We start from the raw sequence: 18,500 nt of genomic DNA on the forward strand, positions 1-18,500 counted from the left end.
TCTTTAATTAAGGAAAACGTTAGATTTTGAAGTTTTCCAACTTCAACTTCCATCTTCAAGACTTTTTCTTTCTGTTCTTGTAAATTATTAGACAGGTTTTCACTAGTCTGTTTTAATTCCTTAATTTCTCCATTAATGGAAGTGTTCATCTGGAGTAATGTGTTATTAACCCCTTGAATTGCATCCCATAATGAATTCATAGTCACCACTGTTGGTCTCTGTATTCCACCGTTGTTCCCGGTAGTGAAGCTTTGGGGAGCAGGGGCCTCGACCTGCAATTGCTCCTGCATTGCTGTTTCTTTCCCCGGGGTTGAAGTGCCCGAAGGTCCTCCTCCCAACGGCGTTGCGAATAGCATTTCCAACTGCCGTGGTCCCTCAGGCAATCTTTCGCTTCCGGGTTGTGGAGGGACAGTGTGAGAAGGAGGGCTCAGCGTCACTCCTTCAATGCTGCGGTCCGTATCCAAAAAGGTCGAACCCGTCGAAGCAGTCATCCGCTCGCCATGGGTCCCAATTCCAAAGACCTCCAAAGTCGGCTGTCGAGAGGTTGGCGTCGTCGGTGGAATCGTGGAGGTAGAAACCACCGTCTTCCCCTTTCTCTTCCCCATTTTAAAAACGGAGAAAAAAAGAATTCCCTCGCTAGTCTAACGATGGGTCTCAGGAGCTTAGGAACACACATCCGTTACTGACGCCATCTTGATTCCAGCCAGCTTTCCTTCAGTGAGCCATCTTAATGGGGAAAAAAATGTGTCGGAGGACATCATCAGCCTCCATGATTTGGATGATTGATCTCTTAAAGTTGGAGTTCATTGCCATAGTGAACATATCCTCTGAGAAGAGTGAACGATTCCAACGGACATAGGAATGCTTTTGGGATACAACAGGCTCCTTAATCAAGCATAATTCATCAACACTTGGTATTATGGGTGCAGACCCTAGCGATGGTGCCATTTCACATCAAGGAGGGGAGGGGGGGGGTTCACTGGGGGATTTATGGGTGATTGGGTGGGAGGAGAGGCACAAAAGGAGTTAATCTGCTGTTGTTATTGGAATGACTGTTCTGGCTTTGCTTTTGATTGGTAGCCATTGGATTACCTCCCTGTGATTTTTGTTGTATATTCAATAAACATGATTTTTAAACACAAAAGACAAACACCAGATGTGGCCATGTTTTGCCTACAGGCTGTGTCAAGGGTAAAACTACAAAATACAAACACATAAATAAATTAAAATTATCATAATAATAATACATCAGAACCAAAATATAAAATCATACACATAATAGACAGATTCATGATAGACATGGAGTCATGCAGTCAGAGATGCACAGAAAATTTTAATCATGCATGCAACACATAAATAAATTAAAATCATAATAATACATTTGAACCAAAATATAAATCATACACATAATGAAAAAAATCAAAACACAATAGACAAATGCATGATAGACATGGAGTCATGCAGTCTGAGAGATGCAAAGAAAAATGTTGTCATGCATGCAACACATAAAATAAAATCATAATTCATGGTGTCAGCAGGTCCCCCTTCCAGTCTTTGGTCCAGGCTGACCCTGCTTAGCTGATATGTTTCAATGCTGGCTTCTGGCCCTCTTACAGTGGCCCGCTCCACTCCTCAGCTCTCCACAACCACGGCTACCTCCAGTCACAGTGCCCTTAGTAGGTACTTCCCAACAAATGGACAGACACTCCAACCATCTTATAATAAAGGATTTTCTTTTATTTACATCAGTTCAGCTGTAATCACTTCAGCAGCACATTATATTTTCTCATCTTAGTCTCTTTGACCTTTGGTCACATTCACAATGTTAAACAGGGGTTCATCCCCTAACTGGCTGATCTCTGTTCGTAGGGTTACCATATTTTGTCCTCTGAAAAAGAGGACACATGTCACGCCCCTGCCCCGCCTCTGCCCACCCACACCATGCCCACTGCCCCGTCCACACCACACCCCTTTCGGATCCTCATCCTGCCCCGTCACATATTCCCCTCCCCTCCCCCCCAGGTCACATATTCCCCTCCCCTGCCCTCCCATCACCTCCCCTCCCCCTTGTCACATAGTCCCCTCCCTCCCCTTCCCTTACTATCTGCCCTGGTGGTCTAGTGACCTCTCCGGGGCAGGAAAGAGCCCCCTCTTTCCTGCCTGGAGCTCTGCCTGCCCTTGCCCTGCATCCTTCTCGGTCTCGGCTGGGGATTCATAATGGCCGCCGAGAGTTGAAGCGGCCTCGCGAGACTTCAACTCTCGGCAGCCATTTTGAATCCCCAGCCGAGACCGAGAAGGATGAAGGGCAAGGCAGCACTCCGGCCAGGAAAGAGGGGGCTCTTTCCTGCCCCGAAGAGGTCACTAGACCACCAGGGCTGATAGTAAGGAAGGGAAGGGGAGGGCAGGAGAGACCCACAGTGCCACCCGCCCGCACGCTTGTCCAGAAATCCGGACAAACGTGCGTGTGGGCAAAACCTGCCGGACGCCCCGGACATGCCCTCAAAAAGAGGACATGTCCGGGGAAATCCGGACGAATGGTAACCCTAACTGTTCGGTGCTCTTAACACCACCTTTCCTTTCTCAGTTAGTCACTGATTGCTTTGTTAATCACCAGTTCCTTACATCACACAGCCTTTTACTCTTCCCCCAAGCTGAACCTTCTGAATTACTTGCTGCCACAGGTTCCTTCCCAGCTGCATCAATCCTGTCTTACCAATTCTAGACAGTTGAGGAAGTACAGCAGCCCAGAAACGTCTCACCTTAGCACTAGCAGTCTGTGCACATGCAGCCAACCTCCATACTCTCCTCCTGGCTCTCCTCTATATCCTCCTTTTTATCCCATTCCATCTCTTCTTCCTCCTCCCAGAGCTCCCCCAGCTGCTCCTCATCTCCCTGATTAGAGACCATCTCCCAATCCTGCCCCTCCCCCTTCACTTCCTGTGAGTCCTGTATTGGGTCAGGGGCATTATGGGAATGGTGGGTCCCTGGACTTATTCCTTATTCTAAACAGTCTCTTGGCCACCGGAGGGCGTGCTCCTCCTCTACCAGAGGTTTGTGAATGCCTCCCTCTCTCCCACCGGGCCTGCTCTCGCTTTCCTTCAGACCGTCTTCTCAGTAAACCCTCACAATGGGAACCAAAATATAAATTCATGATAGACACTGAGTCATACAGTCTGAGAGATGCATTGAAAAATGTCATCATGCATGCTATGTCATTGCATCAATAAGTCAGCAATACTGTGTTCATAAAAGACATAAATAACAGAATGTGTGAGAGGTGGTGACCAATCAGTCAGTGTTAAGATATGTTATTGTACACATTCAATACTTATCAAAAGAGTGAAACATCTGTCAGTGCAAAAACAATGTGGACAAGTGTAGAATCACCAATTAAGAGCATGGAAATGAATGTAGTATTACAGGTAACATGTATGTAAATAAGAAAATACCAAAGAGGAAACCTACCTATAGGGGAATAAATACCAGACTTTCTCTTAATAGCCAATAACCTAAACATTTAACAATAAATATCAGACGTCATGTTCAAGTAAAAAAATACATAATTATAAAAGCCATTACAGCAGGCAAAGCTTACTCACAACACAACAATCTCTCTTCAGAGCGGCAGCAACTCCTCCACACAGGTAGCGACAGGGAATCCGCCAGGCTGAAAACAGCTAACAGCTTTATTCCCGCCCATAGGGGTCAGGGGCACAGTTGCCAAAAAAAAAAAAAAATTGTATTTACTTAGGGGCCCATTTAATAAGCCACGTAAGCATCTACGTGCACTAGAATGGCGATACCGCCCGGAAACTGCGTGGCTCTTCTGGTCATTTCATTTTTGGCACACATCCGATACGCGCGTCTGAAAAATATTTTTTTATTTTTGTATCCACGTATCAGACACACGCAGGTCATCACCGCCCAGTTACGTGAGACTTTACCGCTAGGTCAATGGCTGGTGGTAAGGTCTCAGATCTCGGTCTCCTTCAGCTCCTCTGTCTGCTACTCTAGCCTCAAGGGAAAGGACCCATTCTCTGAGAGCTAGGAGCTCTTTGCATCGGGCACACACATATAACATAGTAACATAGTAGATGACGGCAGAAAAAGACCTGCATGGTCCATCCAGTCTGCCCAACAAGATAAACTCATGTGTGCTACTTTTTGTGTATACCTTACCTTGATTTGTACCTGTCCTTTTCAGGGCACAGACCATTTAAGTCTGCCCAGCACTATCCCCGCCTCCCGCCACCAGCTCTGCCACCCAATCTCCGCTAAACTTCTGAGGATCCATTCCTTCTGAACAAGATTCCTTTATGTTTATCCCATGCGTGCTTGAATTCTGTTACCGTTTTCATTTCCATCACCTCCCACGGGAGGGCATTCCAAGCATCAACTACTCTCTCCATGAACTGGGAGATAATCATACACGTGACACTCAGTGCAAATGACTGGATAGCACCCTTCTCGCTGCTGGGCTGCTGTCTCCATCTTAGTATTTTTGAGATTTTAATTTAAAACTTATTAAGGTATTAAGGATATTAGTCTAATATAAAAAAAGTCTTTAGCTTATATGGTATACTGTGAGGTCCTTTTACAAAGGAGCGCTGAAAAATGGCTTGCGGTAGTGTAGACGCAGGTTTTGGGCACACTCCGATAAACTTTTTTAGTGCGCCTGTAATAAAAAAAGGCCTTTTTTTCTTTTTTTGCCAAAAATGGACGTGCAACAAAATCAAAATTGCCGCACGTCCATTTTGGGTCTGAGAACTTACCACCAGCCATTGACCTAGCGGTAAAGACTCGTGCGGTAACCGGGCGGTAATGACCTTCAGGTCCCAAAGGTCGGACATGTGCCCAAATATACAAATATTTTTCAGACACACGCCAAAAATGAAATTACCACAAGATCCACGCGGTAGTCGGGTGGTAACTCCATTTTGGCGCATGTTGGACGCGTGTAGACGCATAGGCGGCTTAGTAAAAGGGCCCCTGTGTGGTTTATTTACTGTTTCCTTCTTAGAAAGTAATGAAATGTAATTAAAACTCTGTAAGAGCACTTCTCCCTCCACCCCTTCATTATCCAGGTGCATTCAAAGGCTAGATATAAGAAGAAATTTTCTACTACTTTCACTTTTCAAGCCAGGAGCGTAGCCAGACAACAGATTTTAGGTGGGCCTAGGCAAGAAGTGGGTGGGCACCAAATGTTCTCCCCCACCCCCAAAAGATATCTCAGCAGGCAGGAAAATGCTTCTTTCTACCTTGGCAGTCTGCAGCAGGCATGCGCTGAAAACTGAGCATGCACAGGTGCCGGTATCATGGAGAGTAGCGTTTTCATTACCATCAGGGGGAAGTCTTCAGCTGGCAGAGCTTGGGATCTCCACCAGCTACTGCTAAACATGTGCTACTGTTGGGTGGGCCTGAGCCCTAAGTGGATGAGCCCTGGCCCACCCAGGCCCACCTGTGGCTACGCCACTGTTTCAAGCTACTAAAAATGGGAATCTATTACCACGCTCCCTGAAATGTATGTCTAATTGAAAATCTTTGAAAGCATTTCTATTTCAGACGTAAGTATTTTCAGAGTAGATTCCGTTTGGGTTGAATAATCTAATGTTATTTGTTATTGCAGTTTATCCTGAGAATTTGCTCAGTCTTTTTCTGAACCGCTTAGAACTAGTTTGCTATTGGCGGACTATACATGCAATTTGTAATGTAATGTAATGAAATGAATGTACCTTGCCTTGAGCTATTACTGAGAAAGGTGTGGTGTCAATCCAAATCCAAAATCTGAATATCACGCATAGTGTGAAGTGATACAAACACTACATATGTCACTCAGAACCTACAGGGCAATTCCAGCGTACCACAATAGCAGTAACTTCCACGAGTCACACAACAAGGCTAAGCGGACATAAATTTCAAAAGCTGACATACTCCAATTTTGATTTGTTTTGGAAACGGAAGGAAGCCCATGCAAGCCTCTAAGCGCTGGTACTGAGAAACAAATGTGTGCGAGTCCGAGCAAACCCTAAAGTGAAAGCACACATTCACACCTGTTTTCTACGCTTAAATATAAGCCTTTCCAGTGAAAAAAAATTTTTTTTAAAGCTCATATTTAAAGAACAGCGACAATATGGGCTTCACTTCCAGTTTTCCTGGCACCTGCACACAAGAGCTTCACTACTGTGAAACTCTTGTGCGCATGTGCCAGGCACATTCTCCCCCCCCCCCCCTTACTTTCAGTCTCATAGCGTGCATATATTGGACAGAAAACAGAGGGTAGGGTTAAATGGTCATTTCCCTCAATGGAGGAAGGTGGAGTTCTGCAGGGATCAGTACTGGGACTGGTGGTATTTAACATATTTATAAATGATATGGAAATTGGAATGACGAGTGAGGTGATTAAATTTGCGGACGACACAAAACTATTAAAGGTTGTTAAAACACATGTGGACTGTGAAATATTGCAGGAAGACCTTAGGAAGTTGGAAGACTGGGCGTCCAATTGGCAGATGACATTTAATGTGGACAAATGCAAGGTGATGCACATTGGAAAGAATAATCTGAATCATAGTTGCCTGATTCTAGTATCTACCTTGGGGGTCAGCACCCAAGAAAAAGATCTAGGTGTCATTATAGATAATACGCTGAAACCTTCTGCTCAGTGTGAGACTGTGGGTGAATAAGACTGAAAATACTATAGTGCCTCTGTATTGCTCCATGGTGTGACCTCACCTTAAGTACTGCGTTCAGTTCTGGTCACTGTATCTCAAAAAAGATTTAGTGGAATTAGAAAAGGTTCAAAGAAGAGAACCAAAACGGTAAAGGGGATGATGGAACTCCTCTAGTATGAGGAAAGGCTAAAGAGATTAGGGCTCTTCAGCTTGGAAACGAGACAAATGAGGAGAGATATGATTGAGGTCTACAAAATCCTGAGTGGTGTAAAATGAGTAGAAGTACATTGATTTTTGACTAATTCCAAAAGTACAGAGACTAGGGGACACTCAAGGGAATTACATGGAAATACTTTTAAAACAAATAGGAGGAAATATTTTTTCACTCAATAAATAGTTCTGAAACTCTTTGCTGGAACTACAACAGCCAGGTAGGCCAAGTTTAACTTGGACCTTGTAGCTTTGCATGATGGATCCAGCTTGAGGCTGGCTGGTGAAGTGTTAAGAACTATACTGATAACGCTGGGAACCAGGCCAGAGTCGAGAGAAAATATTGCCTCATTAAGAGACTGTAGTGCATGCAGTGGTCCTGGAGGACATTCTTCTGTTCAAAGACTAGTTTTGCATTGGATTTCTTCTTTCCCTGTGAACTCAACAGGACCCCCCTTTCCCAACACCTTTAATAGATGTTAATTTTGCTCACTCTAACCTGCGGCATGGTGTCACTTTAACCAGGCCTCGAGCCCACCTCGCTCATGGTATCACATCCGGGTTATTAATAACTAGGTCTCATTGCTTAAAATGGTTCCTGTGCTAAAATAGCACGGGTTGGGTTGTCTTAAAATAACCTGTCTTAAAGGTAGCTCCAAATCTAACGTTTTCGTATCACATTATAAACCATAAAATTATACTGCTTTGTCACTTGATCCCCCACCCATCTCTCCCTCCTAACCCCATCCCTACCTTTCCCTGTGAGATTGCTTTTATGTATATACCAGTAAAAAAGGCCCATTTCAGTGAGAGATGAAACGGGCCCTAGCAAGGTTTTGTTGTCCTGCGAGCCTCCTGTTCCCCAGGCCCCCCTGCAGCCACCCATGGCCACTGACCCAGCTGTCCCTCAGCCCCCCCCTCCAGGCACCTGTCCGCTGCTGGCGCTCTGTGATGCGGGTTCCGTCAGAAAAATGGCCACCGAGGGGCAGGGGGAGATGGCATTTCGTCGAGTGTCAGTGCTCCGCCCTCGTTGTCATCACATAGTGACGCGAGGGCGGGGCACACACTCATGGGGAAAGTGGGTATCTCGATGCCTCAACTTCCGGTGGTGGCTTCATTTAGAACGTTGGGGTTGTGAATTTAGTGCGGATGGGGCGTGGCTGAGGGCGGGTCCATGAGTGACAGTGAGTGGTGCTGACAGCCTAGCCTACCAACACGGCAGGACTTCAGTGTTTCCCCTCCCACAGAGTGAGCTTCAAAATGTTGCAGGTGAGAATTATTTATATAGATATTATGATAAAAAAAAGTCAATCTGTTCAAAAAGGCATACCCCACCGACCCAACTTAAATGCTTGAACAACTGCAACACAACGAAACCAAAGCTAGTACCGGACACTAATTAACTCTTCCCCTGTACGATTCCCGAATGTGTCTGTCACACATGAACTTTACACTACCACTACATCACATTGTATTTGTTCATACCGGAACTGACGATCGCCTTTTACCAGGGGTGTAGCCAGACACCCAGTTTTGGGTGGGCCTGGGACCAGGATGGTGTGGGCAGAATCACTTTCTGCTATTTACAAGGTATGCAGGAGGGACAGTTGTTGGGAGTTTTTGGCTGGTGAGGCTTAGGGATCCATGCCAGCCACATCATAAGGTGTGCTGCTACTGGGTGGGCCTAAGCCCAAAGTGGATGGGCCTGGGCCCATCCAGGCCCACCCTTGGCTACGCCACTGCCTTTTACGGTACAATGTAAGCCACATTGAGCCTGCAATTAGGTGGGAAAATGTGGGATACAAATGTAACAAATAAAAAAATAAAATAAAAATGTTGTCATCCTTTGCCCGTTTCTGACCTGAAGAAGGCGTTGCCTTCAAACTTTTGTCAAAAATGTATTGTTTAGTCCGACAAAAAAAAGGTTATTATTTTACCTTCTTCTTTGTTTCGTGTCATTACCTTTAAAGCGGACTATCACAGAAGCCACGCTGTTTCATCCAAAAGATGTAGCTGGAAGCCACGTCTGTTAGCAAGAACTAGGCACTGAAATTGAACACTCTTCCTGTTAACACACCAAAGGTGGCAGCAGAACACCAGGGATAAGTCTGGATGAACCCATGGTTGGCACTACATTTTCGAACAGAAGTGTTTTTTTGTTGTGGCTGATTCTAAGTGGCAGAACTAAGGACAAAATAAACAGAAACATGATAACGTTTGTACTGCCTTAATATACTGCTTGACTAGATTTTGGATATTAATTAGCACTCCCTTCCTGAGGTCCTAGCAGATTCATTTGGAAGAGTTTTTTATGTTAAAAGGCCCTAAGTTATGCAACGCTGTGCCCGTTGAGCTTCTCTGTGTGCAGAATGTCGCTCAGTTCAAGAAAAGAAGTAAAAACCCATATGTTTGTTCAAGCATATGGGTCATCAGATTAATGACGACATTTTATTTTGGGTAGTGGATGAGACTGTATTAGTGCTGAGTTATTTACTGTATTCTATGTTGTTTGGTTTGTATTGGTATACCTTATTTTGTATGTATTTTTTGTTCCCCGCTTAGAATGTTTCAGATACAGCTGGTTAGAGATAAAGTTTTATTATTAGTATTATTAATGGGCACATCAGAGTAAAATGATGTTAAGTACTTAGAAACTGCTCTGGTCAGAATGATTTCTGCAAATGCAGCCACGGTCTGTGTTACATACAATTCTCAACGGAGGCAATTTTATAAAGCTTGCCAAAAGTTAGAGGCCAAGATGCAGTGCACTAAGTACTAATTTTGCAATGGCTTCTGGGTGCATAAGTGCCAGCTCTGTGGGTGCTTAAGCACCCCCCAATATTGAGCAAAATGCATAAGAACACAAGAACATAAGCATTGCCATACTGGGCGGCATCCTGTTTCCAACAGTGGCCAATCCAGGTTACAAGTACCTGGCAAGATCCCAGAACAGTACAATACATTTTATGCTGCTTATCCTAGAAGTGCAAAACCAGAAATGGTAGAATGTAAGGCAAAAGTGCCAAAAAGTTTCAGAATAGGTTGTTACGGGGAAGTCTCATATGGTCACAGGGGCTACTCTCTTTTCACCTGAAAGGTGTTCCCATATTTAGTAACAATTTTAATCATAAACTGCCTCCAACCTTCCTCAGTGTGTGGTATAATAAAGTTTTTGGTTTTTTATTCTTTTTATCTTTTTTGAGGGTCTTTTTAAGTTTTATTTTGTTAATTCAATCTTCTTTGTTACTGTTACTCCAACAGTACTTCTTAAATTCCACTTTAGTATGCATGAGAATTTTTGGTAGATTGACGCCACAATAATTTGACGGTTATCCTATAACTAAGCAGTGGATTTTCCCCAAGTCATTTTAATAATGGTTTATAGACTTTTCTTTTAGGAAGTTATCCAAACCTTTTTTAAAATCCCGCTAATTTAACTGCTTTTACTACGTTCTCTGGCAATGAATTCCAGAGTTTAATTACACATTGAGTGAAGAAATATTTTCTCCGATTCAGTTTAAATTTACTACTTTGTAGCTTCGTTGCTTGCCCCCTAGTCCTAGTATTTTTGGAAAGAGTAAACAAGCAATTCACATCTACCCGTGCCAATCCACTCATTATTTTATAGACATCTATCATATCTCCTCTCAGCCGTCTTTTCTTTGTCGCCCTTCTCTGTACTTTTTCTAACTCGACTACATCTTTTTTGAGATACGGTGACCAGAATTGAACACAATATTCGAGGTGCGGTCGCACCATGGAGCGATACAAAGGCATTATAACATTCTTATTTTTATTTTCATTCCTTTTCTAATAATACCTATTTGCTTTCTTAGCCACCGCCGCACACTGAGCAGAGGGTTTCAAAGTATCATCAACGATGACTCCTAGATCCTTTTCCTGGTTGGTGACGCCTAATATGGAACCATGCAGTACGTAGCTATAGTTCGGGTTCCTCTTTCCCACATGCATCACTTTGTGCTTGCTCACTTTAAACGTCATCTGCCATTTGGCTGCCCAGTCTCCCAGTCTCATAAGGTCCTCTTGTAATTTTTCACAATCCTCTTCCGATTTAACAACTTTGAATAAGTTTGTGTCGTCAGCAAATTTAATTACCTCACTAGTTACTCCCATCTCTAGATCATTTATAAATATGTTAAAAAGCAGCGGTCCCAACACAGACCCCTACAGAACCCCACTATCTACCCTTCTCCATTGAGAATACTGACCATTTAACCCTGAGTGAGAAGCAGCTCGGTGCCAATGATGTGAAGAGTTTGGTGGATTTACCATACATGGTATTTACCATACATGAACCTTATTCTACCTCAACCACACCTGTGCTTATTCACACCTTGTATTTATTCATACCGGAACTGGCGATTGCTGTTACAGAACTATGTAAGCCACATTGAGCCTGCAAATAGGTGGGAAAATGTGGGATACAAATGTAACAAATAAATAAGTAAATACTCTCTGTTTTCTATCTTGTAATCAGTTTTTAATCCATAATAGAACACTACCTCCTATCCCATGACTTTTCAATTTCCTCTGGAATCTTTCATGAGGTACTTTGTCAAATGCCTTTTGAAAATCCAGATATACAATATCGACTGTCTCACCTTTATCCACATGTTTGTTCACCCCTTCCAAGAAATTTAATAGATTGGTAAGATTTCCCTTCACTGATTCCATGTTGACAAATTGTCTCATTAATCCATGCTTTTGAATATACTCTGTAATTTTGTTCTTTATTATAGTCTCTGCCATTTTGTCCAGCACCGACGTTGGGCTCACCGGTCTATAATTTCACAGATCACCTCTGGAACATTTTTTTTTAAATCAGTGTTACATTGGCCACCCTCCAATCTTCTGGTACCATACTTGATTTTAAAAATAAATTATATATTACTAACAATAGCTCAGATGATTTTGGGTAAAAGTATTGCCTTCACTTCTCTGCTTTGCTTACATTACAACGTAAGAATAGCCATACTGAGTCAGACCGATGGTCCATCTAGCCCAATATCCTGCTTCCAACAGTAGCCAATCCAGGTCACAGGTTCCTGGCAGGAACCTAATTAGTAGCAACACTCTATGCTACCAATCCCGGGTCAGTGGCTTCCCCCATGTCTATCTCAATAACAGACTCTGGACTTTTCCTCCAGAGAACTTGTCCAAACCTTTTTTAAGCCCAGATACGCTAACTGCAAGGGCAAGATCAAGCATTAAGAGGACATTTAATACATGGTGCTAGACATATTATTGCCACTATCTGGAAGACATCACCATCCGTAGCTCACTGGGCCACAAGGTAACAGGTATTGCCCTTACTGAAAATCCGTCCTGCACACTGATGGCTATAGTAAGGTTGAGGAAGTGTAAGTTGAGAATGAAGAAATCTCTGAGTAGCTATGATTGGAAAAGCTTTCTAACTTGTACAAAAGGGGGCTTATTGCTTTGAAGTTTGAGGGGTGCAGAACTGTGTCCTCTGTATGTGTGTGGATTTTTGTTAAAGCATGAATTACCTTCTTTGTTAAAGTTTCAACCCCCCCCCCTACAAAAGCAGGGAAAAAGAGCAGGCAACACTAGCACTGAAAGACTGCCTAGTCTTCATTAATGGTTAGGCCAGCCCTGATCTAGTCATTCCTTACAACTGCTGCCTCTCAGACTTCTCCAGTTCAGTTCTTCCCCTCTGACCACCATCTGATAACTTTCACACAGGACCCAACCACTACACAAGACTAGGCAGTCACCTAGGGTAGCAGTGTCCGGGGTGTGTGCATAAAAACATAAGAGTAGCCATACTGGGTCAGACCAATGGTCCATCCAGCCCAGTATCCTATTTTCCAAACAGTGGCCAAGCCAGGTCACAAGTACCTGGCAGAAACCCAAATTGTGGCAACACTCCATATTACAAATCCCAGGGCAAGCAGTTGCTTCCCATGTCTGCCCCAATAGCAGACTATGGTCTTTTTCTCCAGGAATTTGTCCAAACCTTTTTTCAAACCCAGATACGCTAACCACTGTTACAGTATCTTCCGGCAAAGAGTTCCAGAGCTTAACTATTCGTTGAGTGAAAAAATATTTCCTCCTAATTGTTTTTAAAGTATTTCCATATAACATCCTCGAGTGTCCCCTAGTCTTTGTACTTTTGGAACGAGTAAAAAATTGATTTACTTCTACTCGTTCTACACCACTCAGGATTTTGTAGACCTCAATCATATCTCCCCTCATCTAGCTCTTTTCCAAGTTGAACAGCCCTAACCTCTTTAGACTTTCCTCATACAAGAGAAGTTCCACCCCTTTATCATTTTGGTCGCTCTTCTTTGAACCTTTTCTAATTCCGCTATATCTTTTTTGAGATACAGCGACCAGGACTGAATGCAATACTCAAGTGGTTATTGGGGGTACCAAAGAGCAGCTACAGTCAAAGCAAAACAATTGAAACTGACAGCCACGCAAACTCAGAAGAAACAATAAGATGTACTTTTACTAGTAAGGAGGGTGAGCAGTTTTCACAGAGCCCATTGATTACTCTAGAAGGGATGGTGTTGGGGTGGAGGAAGCACAAGGCTAAAGATTTATTTATTTGTTATGGTGGTTGGGAGGCGGGGCTAGTGCTGGGAAGACTTATACGGTCTGTGCCCTGAAAATGACAGATACAAATCAAGGGGCTGGTGGTTGGGAGGCGGGGCTAGTGCTGGGAAGACTTATACGGTCTGTGCCCTGAAAATGACAGATACAAATCAAGGGGCTGGTGGTTGGGAGGCGGGGCTAGTGCTAGGAAGACTTATACAGTCTGTGCCCTGAAAAAGACAGATACAAATCAAGGGGCTGGTGGTTGGGAGGCGGGGCTAGTGCTGGGAAGACTTATACGGTCTGTGCCCTGAAAATGACAGATACAAATCAAGGGGCTGGTGGTTGGGAGGCGGGGCTAGTGCTGGGAAGACTTATACGGTCTGTGCCCTGAAAATGACAGATACAAATCAAGGGGCTGGTGGTTGGGAGGCGGGGCTAGTGCTGGACAGACTTATACAATCTGTGCCCTGAAAAAGACAGATACAAATCAAGGTAAGGTATACACAAAAAGCGGCACATATGAGTTTATCTTGTTGGGCAGACTGGATGGACCGTGCAGGTCTTTTTGTGCTGTCATCTACTATGTTACTATGTTATTTGTATCCCACATTTTCCCACCTATTTGCAGGTTCAATGTGGCTTACATAGTACCGTAAAGGTGATCGCCAATTCCGGTATTTGCCTAGGGTGCTTAATATTCTTACATCAGCCCTGCTTTCACATTGAACCACTTTCCCCCAAAATCTCATCCCGTCACTAACACCACCTTTTAGAATTTCCAGGCTACTAATTCTTGTATCATCTTCACTATCGTCTCATCTCCTATGTTAGGATATTGACGAGGCAGTTTCTTCTTACACTGCACCAAATCTTCCTCCTTTGCTCACCTCCAGAATTTGCTTCCTATTGGGCTGATGCAAAAAGACTACCATGGGTTACAGTGCACCCAAAATGAGCAGTTTACCTGCTCATTAATGCACACTGTATGCTAAAAGATTTTCTGTGCACCCGCGGTAGACATCAGCGCATAGCATATTAAAATGCATGTCCATGCTGGGCTGTGCCCCGATGTCTACTGTGGAGGCTCAACACCAGAAACCTTCCACCAGGTCCGAGGCTGGCATAGAGCCTCCGCAGTCTGCATCAGCTCCATCTCCATCCCCTCTGCCCCAATGTAGCACTATCCCATCCCACGAAATCACCCAACCCGGATCCCTCCCACAACCCTCCCCTCCCCAATATAAAATTTTTTTTTCCCGTGGCACCCTTTCCTGTTTGACCACCCTTCCTCCCTCCTAACAAAACTGTTTCCCTGGTGTCTAGTGGCCCTCCAGTTCCCAACTGGGACAGGTCAGTCTTTCTCCCTCCCACTCGCCTCCCATCATAACCAGCCCCCTCCTTTCCTCTCAACAAAGTTATTGCCCTGGTGTCTTGTTCCACACCACCCACCTAACCAGAATTAAAAAAAAAAAAAAAAGTTGTCCCTGGTTTCTAGTGGCACCCCCTCTTCCCTACTCAACCCTCGTTCAGGTGCTCCCCAGACCCTGTTCCTTCTAATGAGGTAGGAGTGATGCCCACTTGCTCCTGCCTCTGGAGCCATCATTCTCAAAATGGCAGCGAGATGCATCAGGTGGGGCTAGTCTGCCATATAAGGGAATTTCTCCCTTATGTGGCAAACTGGCCCCGCCCAGTGCATTCTCAGGATGTACCTCACAGGGTAGGAGATTCCATTCTGAGAATGACAGCGTTGGAGGCAGGAGCAAGAGGTACAGGGTCTGGAGGGGGCATGAATGGAAGGAGGGTGGGTACCACTACACACCAAGGACTTTTTTCTTTGATTTTTTTTTCAAATATGCAGACAGGTTGGGCAGGGGCAGGGGCAGGGGCAGGGTGGGAAATATATATTTTTTTTAAATTGGGGAATGGAGGGGATAATGGTGGGGGTGCTGTGACACCAGGAATTTTTTTTTTTGGGGGGGGGGCACTAGATGCTATTCAGAGATCAGGACGGGAAAGGAAAAACATCATAGCATACTTATCTGCAGCTTTTATTTATTTTTTTTAATATCACCCTTTCTGTCAGTACCTGAGCTAATCACTGCTCAGGCACTGCCAGGAAAGGTGAAATTTATCAATGAGCTGCATATTACTGTCATGATTTTAATTTTAATGCGGCAGTAATTTGCATGCTCATTGATGACAGCATGCCACTGTATTTTTTTTCCCAGTACAGCTGTGGCTGTACAACAAGGCTTGCTGCATCTGTTCCTTTGTTCCCACATCCATTCCGTAGAGCATATCTGGCAAAAATCCCATAGGAGACTGGAAGGCGGCCACGATTGTTCTTGCCAAGCAACACGTATGTCCATTTGAATGGAGCAGAGGAGTAGCATAGTGAAATGCCCAGTGTACCTGAATGTAACTCACTTGAGCTACTACTGAAAAAGGTGTGAGCAAAATATAAATATACTAAAAAAATAATGATTAGAGCACCAGACTAACAATGGAAACCCTGACTACCTGTTTGATCTTTGTCTTTCTTTCCTATTTTACTGACTGGCGTTCCTTTATTATTTTAACATTGTTTTAACCATCCTGTTATGTATTCCAAGAAGGACGACATATCAAGTACAATAAACTGTAACCATGTCACTTAACCCTCCACTGCCTCAGGGCCCTGTTTACTAAGGCGCGTTAGCGTTTTTAACATGCCTACAATTAGCGCGCGCACGCTAACCATGTAGGTGCCTATAGGGATATTGTAGGCACGTACAAGGTTAACGCGCATTAAAGATGCTAACACTACTACTACTACTATTTAACATTTCTAAAGCGAAACTAGGGTTACGTAGCGCTGTACAATTTAACATAGGACAGTCCCTGCTCAAAGAGCTTACAATCTAATGGACAAATGTACAGTCAGTCAAGTAGGGGCAATCAAATTGGGGCAGTCTAGATTTTCTGAAAGGTATAAGGTTAGGTGCCGAAAGCAACATTGAAGAGGTGGGCTTTGAGCAAGGATTTGAAGATGGGTAGGGAAGGGGCTTGGCGTAGGGGCTCAGGAAGTTTATTCCACGCATAGGGAGAGGCGAGGCCGAATGGGCAGAGCCTGGAGTTGGCGGTGGTGGAGAAGGGTACTGAGAGGAGGGATTTGTCCTGTGAGCGGAGATTTCAGGCGGGAACATAAGGGGAGATGAGGGTAGAGAGGTAATGAGGGGCTGCAGACTGAGTGCATTTGTAGGTAAGAAGGAGAAGCTTGAACTGTATGTGTTATCTGATTCGAAGCCAGTGAAGTGACTTGAGGAGAGGGGTGATATGAGTATATCGGTTCAGGCGGAATATAAGACATGCCGCAGAGTTCTGAACGGATTGAAGGGGGGATAGATGGCTAAGTGGGAGGCCAGTAAGGAGTAGGTTGCAGTAGTCAAGGCGAGAGGTAATGAGAGCGTGGATGAGAGTTCGGGTGGTGTGCTCAGATACCGCCTATAACATGGCTTAGTAAACAGGGCCCTTATTGTAAGGCCCCCCCGGACCAGGAAAATACCTACCGTGTTTCCCCGAATATAAGACACTGTCTTATATTAATTTTTCCTCCCCAAGACCCGCTAGGTCTTATTTTCAGGGGAGGTCTTATTTTTTTTCGGGGAAACATCGGGGTCGCCACCCCCACCCAAGGTCGCCCCCCCAACCGAGGTCGCCAGGCCCCCCCTCCACCCGCCCTCCGTCGCTCCCAACCTGAAACGCCTCCTTTCACCTTCCTTCGCAAGTTGGGAGCAAGCAGCAGCAGGGCAGACCTCTCCTTCCTTCTGTGCCTCGCCTTCGCCTGACGTTACGTTACGTCAGGCGAGGGCGGAACACGGAAGGGAGGAGTGGCCTGCCCTGCGGCTGCTTGCTCCGAACTTGCGAAGGAAGGTGAAAGGAGGCGTTTCAGGTGCTGGTAGTTCCGGGAGCGATGGAGGGCGGGTGGAGGGGGGGGGGGGGCGGCGACCTCGGGGGCGGCAGCCTTTGTCCGGCTCTCGGCGGCACTGCTTCAGGTAGGTCTTACTTTCAGGGGAGGCCTTATAATACAAATTTGCTGCAAAACTCCGGTAGGCCTTATTTTCGGAGTAGGTCTTATTTTCGGGGAAACACGGTAATGTACCTGAATGTAACTCACTTTGAACTACTCTTGAAAAAGATGCGAGCTAACTATAAATAAGTCTAACAAACGCTCCAGCCTCCAGCCCTAACAGTGCCTTCCCCACGCCCATGTCCTTCTTTTATTCTCTGCGCAGACTACTTCCATGCCAAGTTTCACAAGATTAATTAAGCTCTCTGTCAGGTAACCTCCACATTCCCTATTTCATTCCTTTCCCTTTCCTTTGCCTCTATTACCGTTTTTTTTTCTTTTCCAAGGTCAGAGGAGGAAACTATCCATCTTACCTCCTCCAAATTCACTTACTCTTCTGACCTCATTTCCACCCATCTCTGCTGTCTCGCCCACAGTCATTCCCTCCTTTGGCGCATGTTCAGTCTATCATTTTCCAACTGCAACTGTTCCCATTGCCTTCACATTATTCCTTTAAAAAAAAACCCACCTCTCATAGGACCCTGTCTGCCCTGCTAATATTGTCTCACCTCTCTTTTGCATCTAAGCTATTTGAATATTCTGTTCACCTCCACTGCCTTGAGGTTCTTCCACTTCTAATCATTCTTGACGCACTTGCTTGTAACGTTTGCTTTCCATGCACCACAGAAAAAGCTCTGGCCAAAGCCTCTGGTGCCTGTTCTTGGCCAAAGCCAAGAATCTTCACATGGTCCTCAGCCTTCTTGACCTGTCTTCCGCTTTTGGCACCACTCCACTGATCACCTTAGGGGCCATTTTACTAAGCCATGTAAGTGTTTATGCGCACACAACATGCGCCAAACTGGAGTTATTACCCAACTACCGTGTGGCTCTTGTGGTAATTTCATTTTTGGCACACATCCGATATGCGCGTCTGAAAAATAATTTTTTATTTTTGGGCGCATGTAGGTCATTACCGCCCGGTTACCGCA

This window comes from Microcaecilia unicolor, chromosome 9 (genome assembly GCF_901765095.1).
Source record: "Microcaecilia unicolor chromosome 9, aMicUni1.1, whole genome shotgun sequence".
Classification (NCBI taxonomy): domain Eukaryota; kingdom Metazoa; phylum Chordata; class Amphibia; order Gymnophiona; family Siphonopidae; genus Microcaecilia; species Microcaecilia unicolor.